At 32.1% G+C, this 7,138-nt stretch overlaps 1 long non-coding RNA gene across 1 annotated transcript; it reads left to right on the top strand.

The window, feature by feature from the left end:
• Positions 1 to 1,149: 1,149 nt before the first annotated feature.
• Positions 1,150 to 5,889, top strand: LOC120355578. The gene is made up of 2 exons (XR_005573601.1): positions 1,150 to 1,573; positions 4,007 to 5,889. It is a non-coding gene; the product is annotated as an uncharacterized LOC120355578 (long non-coding RNA).
• The last annotated feature ends 1,249 nt before the right edge of the window (positions 5,890 to 7,138 follow it).

Here is a 7,138-nt window from a genome sequence, read left to right as displayed (position 1 = left end):
AATTCTCTGTAAATTATCGAATCTTTCTTTCTCTTTGAAGAAACAATTTTTTCTTAAATCACGCTTTTTCAATAAATTTATCACTCTCTCCCTGTTACTGTAGCATTGATCTTCATTTCTCAAACGTTTCATAGACAGTTTTCTTTTCTTTGCTCGTATATTGGATGAATTTTTACTGGAACGCTCTCTTGACTTGTCTGTTCTGTCTTTCTGGAACTCAGTTATAGATCATTACACCGATCTATGAGGTTTTCGAATCGTGAATTATTATCACTAGACCTGGACTCTGACAAAGTTAAGTACATCTCTCTCCATTTCTTTGCCTCCTCTGTAGACAACAAATATTCATCCCTTAGCGTCTTATTGTCGGCCTCTAATACTTCAATTGTCGTCGACATGGATGCCAATTGGTTGTTTAGTGATGCAATCTGTGATTCAACAAAACCTATATTTTCATCAGTTTGAGAAGACACCTCATTGGTTTGTTTCTCTGTAGTCAGTTCCAGTATTCTGATGTCATTCGACATAGACCTCTCGATTGCAGCATCCCATTGAGTCCTTAAGCGCTCATTCTCCATTAACAGGTTGTCTCTTTGGAGCATTAACTCCTTAATCATTGAACTTTGTTCATTTGGTTCGATTCCCTCCAAATTGTTGTCCCTTTCATCTATAGATAATTTATTGATCAGAATACTCTTATCCTTATTTGTCATATTTGGAGTAGAACAGTACGCACTTGAGATAGAATCATTTTTGGAACTTGGAACGGGATGACTATGATTAGCAGATGATATATCAATTATGACATTTACTGATTTATCAGTCACTAGTTGCGCTTTACAAGCCTTGTCCAAACATCGCCACAAAATGTCACCTGATGCCCTTGCGGTACCTTTTCTGTAATCATATTTATCATAAGTCAACTTCGGATTTCCTTTATTTGTTTTACTTATTATTAAAGAAACCATTTTGAATACAAATGATTGAAATTAATATTTAAATTAATTACTTTTGAAACACTCGATCAATTTATTTTATCAGGAATAGAGACAGAGGAAAATTAAGGAATGCCCAGAGAGCTATCAAGGCGTTTTTGGGTGAGAAATGGTAAGCTCCTGAATAACAGAGGTTGATTTTATTAAGGGTTTGAGAGAGAAAGGATGTAGTTCAGAAATTATAATGTGAAGAGCATTTCAAAATAAACCGCGCATATTTCTTTCGAGAGTGTTGCTTTGATAAAGTTCAATGTCAACAGCAGCTGGCTTCACCAGTAAAATTTCAGACTGAATCGACGATCTTAATTGGGAATTTTTGACCAGAGAACGTTACACTGGCCAGCCTGCATACCGGGAAAGTAAAATTATTTTGAACAACTGCAAGATAGAGATTTTGCTGTCAGTATAGCTTGTTGATAGTGTGAAGTGTGGGTGCTGTTCCGTTATCAGCAGACCCGTTCGTAATTGTTTATCTTCTATAACTGTGACTTTCAATAACAAAACTCTTCACCTGCATACAGAGACGAGCAATACGCTATGAAACCACGATACTGAATGTTACGAAAATTCACTTTCACGTAAGTAAGGATGGAAAAACACTTGTATGATAACACTGACCACTGAATAGCCTAGAATATACAATAAAACTTTAAAATTTACTAAAAAACCACGGAGCAATACTGAGTACGATCTATTTACACCTGGCAGTCCTGCCAACCACCATTGATGAGTGTGAGGAGGAATAAGCATTCATTTTCTAATAATTTAAGGCTCCGCGCCACGCTTTTGGAAACTTATTATTGGTTCAATTTTGATTTGAATTCTAAGATACTTGAATAGATCATATTTCCAAGGAAAGAATATTTTCATCATATTTTCGTTTTGATATATTAGGCGCTTTAAAAGCGCATAACGTTCAAATATTGGGAGAGATCCATCCTCAAAATTGTATGAATTTATTTGCTATAATTTATGATGTAATGGATCTGCCCCAAGATTTCAACTTTTGGCGCTTTCAAAGCACCCAATATATCAAAAAGTAAAAATGATAAGAGTTTTTTCTTGAAATTAGTCAAATCTAAATAAATTGATAGTATACAATTCGTAATACTTTGATAATTTGCCAGTAAAAAGAATCAAAAAGCGTGGTGCACATCCTTTATTATTGTATACGGCACCATATTATGATGCTACTTCCATTTTATGTCTTGTTAATTAAATCTGTTATACTCATATTCCTAACAGTCAAGTAAGCTTAGTCAACAAAATATTGGGTTTACTTCGTCTTGAATCGCTCAAGAAGTTGAATTTTGGGTTTACTTCGTCTTGTATTGCTCAAGAAATTTAATTATGATAAATCATCTATTATTTTGCAAAGAAGCTCACAATAATTTAAACCCAAAAATAAAATAATAAAGAACATACTAGAATGTTCGCTTCTTCAAAATTTCATTAGTATGTGAATATTTCATTTTTTGTGATAATAGTTTTTTTCAAGTTTTCAAGTTCATTTATTGACACACTTTACAATTTACAATAATAAATAATGCACAAAACATTACAAAACAATAATAGAAAGTGGTTAGGTAACCTCATTTGAAAAAACGTGTTGAGGCACCATCACACTGAAAATAAAGAAAGAGTAGCTTAGAGCCTAGCTGAAACTTGATAAATGTTTATAATACAGAGAAAAAAATATGTTGAAGAGTACTAAGAGATAAACTGTCCCTTCATAAATGTATCATTCACTGCAATATGATAATATCAAAAATACAATATAAAAGTAACTATACTATCTAAACAGAAACTCAACATCTTCTAGTGAAAACAACCAAGATTTCAATTCCTTGAGAAAAATTCTTAAATTTAAACTAGAGGACACATGGAAAGGTAGATAATTATAAAACTTTAAAGCACAAAAAGTAAAAAACCTACGAAAAGCTTCAACGTTAGCCTTCAACAGAATGACCTTATTTTGAAATCTCAAACGACTAGAGTAAACTCTAGCATTACTTTGAACATTTCCTCCTCTAATGAAAAATATATAATATGTAATATATAATATATAATAATAATATGTAATATTCTTTCTACGAAGGCTTGGTTTTGAAGCATCTAAATTTGAAAATATTTTAGGGCTGAAAATTTTGTGAAGTGGAGAACTACAAGACTTGACATATTTCGGACTATGTGTAACTTTATCTAAATTTGGGAGAGGAACAGCACAGGGTTACCTTATTTTTCCTCTCCCTATCATTTTCATGATATACTTATTATGATAAAGAATAAAGAAGGGGACGCTTTGCTTTAATTGAATCAGTAAAATCGATAGTATATTTAATTAATACTATCTAACTAAACCAACTTAATTCATCGATATAGGTGATCACTGGTTCACTCAACGTAAAGTCTAGCCAAATTATATAAAAAATTGATGTAATTTGTGAGCTATTTACACTGCTTTTTCGAATAGATGATTTATTGATTATGATTGTCAAATGTGATTGAAATTGATAAATAATATAAACTATTTTAATGCAATTTATTCCCATGGTTTCTTGTGCAGAGAAATATTACTCAATCATAAGTTTCTTCCCAATGGGAATATTCCCGACTTACATTACTACCCTCAAAAATCAGCACTGACTACCCTGGAAATCTCTCCGTCTACTCACTACACCATGTTCCTACCTCACTTTGTTCAAGCAAATCAGTCTTAGCGCAAAACGCCTATAATATAGTCCAATACAAACAGAAGAGATGTAGCACCAAGTCCATTCTGTTTCCATTGGACCATATTTCTAGAGGTGTGAGAATCCTCTACGCCAGTTTGGTGTGAATTGGGTCTTATGCTTAGTGAACTGTAAGTAGAAGTATATTACAACATATTTATTCTACCACTCCTACCTATCGCTAGAACTTGAAAATTTTAAATGTTATTTTCAAATTCCATCAACTCATTTTTTATCATTCGATCAATCAATAATTCGTTTGTTTTTTTTCTCTTTCAGACACCAAAACATATTACACAGTGTAGATGGGCGGATAGAAAGCGTGAACATCAAAAGCCATCGTGTGTTACCCAGTTTCCATTCTGCATCTAACAATAGGAACCAAGCATCCAACATCATAACTTTATTATTATATAGTCCAGACAATGAATGCTCAAAAGAGGGTATAGAGAGAAAGGTTTGGAAGACTATATTTGACCCCGCAATTTTGTTTTGGGTATTAAGGAGGTAAAAATATCCCCACCCTTCCCCTTGTGATAAGGGGGTGGGGTGGTTCAAAGGTACCAGTTTTTGGTTTCTCGCATATAACTCGAAAACTATGTATCTTACGGACATAACTGTTACATACAAAAGTATTATATAATTTTTATAATTTCCTACAATATTCATCTCACAACTTTTCTAGTTTTCGAGATATCCGCTCTTAAATGTGTGACATTTTTGAAAAAAACACGTTCGCCTCCAATTTTTTTCTATCTCTACTCTTATAACTTTTTAAAAATTGATGGGAAAAATCAATGCAGATTATGAGCTCATAGAGCCTCTTTCAGGAATTATAACTCTCCAACAATGCATCGTAAAAATCAATGCTTATCGTAGGTTTATAGAGCATTAAATTCTCTTTTAAATGGTTTATTATTTCACTATTCAAAGTTTCTGTTTCATTGTTATAGCAACTTTAATGTAGGGGATGAAATTTCCAATGCTACAACAATATTATTATTCATTTGGCAATGAAATTTGAAGCGGGTGTCTGTGACACAATTTTTGACGTTGCAGCTTAATTTTGACTAGTTAGTAGATTAACATAGCAAAAGTGCACATCTTTATCCCCTCTGTTGAAGGTTTGGAACCACTGAGTTGACACTAGTTGCAATATTGAAAATGTTGCTACATTGCACTATCATTTTTGATCATTTGTTACATCACACAACTATTATATGAATACTTTGTATTGTTGTAACCAAATTGAATCAATTGACAATTCCTTTTTTACTGCTTATTCAAATTTACTATTTTGTTATTTTTGATTTTCATTAAACGTCTTTTTTCCTACTTAGTGCAGTCATCATAACTTTTAAGGCCATTTGTAAAGTGTCACTTATATCAATAAATGCAATCATTTGTTATTGTTACATTGTCTTACAATTTCTTGGCGTCTACCTTGCTACCAGGTATTTAGTAGTTTTACTCATAAGTTTTATGTGAGTTTGGGTAAAGGTATTGATGAACAACATCAGCCTTCTATTAATTATATTTATTATTTAACATACATTTCATTCAACTTAGTATACAGTCCACTTGAAGTCCCTCATACCAAACACATCAGATACATAGTTTTCGAGTTATATGTGAGAAACCAAAAAAATTTATCTTTAAAACACCCCCACCCCCTTAGCACAAGGGGTGGGGGGGACTTTTGATATGTTTACCCCCTTACCACCCTAAACAGAACTGCGGGGCCAAAAATTGTCTTCCAAACTTTTCCCCTCTATAACCTTTCCTTGACTGCACTGTATAATTATCATCCAGTTAATTTTGATATCACATTAATTAAAAAGCTTCCCTCATAGTATAATTTTTCAATATTTTACCAATTTTATAATACACAAGAAATCAATATATTACCGAGGTTGTCAAAGATGTGAATTTTCAATGTGTTTTGATGTAAATTATTGCAAAAAACTAATATCATGGTTAGCTATGCATAAAGAGGCATGATAGCATGATGGTCATTCTTTACTGAATCGAAATAAGCTGTTATAACTTTTTCTACTATTAATTTGGTTTTCAATAAACTAGTTATGATCAGATGCATTACTAAATGCAAAATTCATGTCGGTTATGTAGCTTTTCTGCAATAAACTAGAATTACTCAATAATTAAGTTGTTTAATTTGCTGTTAAAGTTAGGCCACATTCACACCAGAGTTGTCAACTAAGTTCTCAACAAATTGAGACAGTTTCTGGAAATCCTTGTTTTAAACAAAAAGTTTCGTTTCCCAACCAATATGAGAAACACTGAAAAAGTTGTGAACAAAGTCTTCTACCTCTACAAGTCCACGCAAACTATCCAATCGCTATTAGACCAATTCTTTGGCAACAAGTTCTCTATTCTGTTGCTCTACAAAAGAATAGTAACTTTATAAAGAAAACTATTTGTGGACAAATTCTTTTGTTGACATTTTGGTGTAAATGCAGCAGCTTCAGCATTTATCCTTATCCATAAAATTATATTGTTGTACTTGAGTATACTCTTAATTTTTAACTACCCTATGTCGCACCTGGCTATTCCATTGGCTGCGAGCGAAATAGTAACAACTATCAACAGTATATAGCTGGTTAGTAAAATTCCACTAGCTTCAAAAGTTTGAACATGTCAACAATTCATTCGGGCTACTGAGACAAATGCGCAGGTACCAAAAAATAAATTTGTAATGGAATCAGAAAAAGGTAGGTACGGTAATGGAAAATTAAGTGTCACTGTTTTGATAGAAACTATACAAGCATTGTTTTAATTGTCAGTTGTGACACAAGGCTTGCTATAATAATTCTAATTTGAAACAAATAATAGCTATAATACTTTGAAATCATTTCAAATAACAGTATTTTCCACAGAATAGGCAATGTCTTTATTTTTAGTCACTTTGGGTATGCCTAGGCCTGTATTTCTAATTTTATTTTTTGCAAAATCTCAAATTTATTTTTTCTTCATTCATATACAATATATAATCTTCAATTCCATCATGATACATTACATTAATTCCAATAAGTTAGCATATTATTATTATTATATTAAATTGATGGTTAGCTGTCACAGAAGAATAGAAAGGCTATTATATCTATGAGCTCAGTCAGCATATAGCCACCTCTAATACATGTATTAGAGGTGGCTATGACTCAGTACGGTAACCAATAACAAATAATAATTAGTCTATTGATGAATAAAGATTTTACAAAATAAGAATACTTATGAAAGTTAATGGTAGGCCTACTATTACTTGATTTCTATATTCAGGCATTAATATCAATTACCTATGAAAATTCATTATTCGAATCATCATTAAACTATTTTTCTTGACGAATAAAATATGATTGATTATTTTAAACAAGTCACCAGGATCTTGGATTC

This window comes from Nilaparvata lugens, unplaced genomic scaffold, assembly GCF_014356525.2.
Source record: "Nilaparvata lugens isolate BPH unplaced genomic scaffold, ASM1435652v1 scaffold2940, whole genome shotgun sequence".
NCBI lineage: Eukaryota > Metazoa > Arthropoda > Insecta > Hemiptera > Delphacidae > Nilaparvata > Nilaparvata lugens.
Note: the sequence above shows the minus strand (reverse complement) of the source record. Positions and strands in the feature narration are given on the sequence as shown.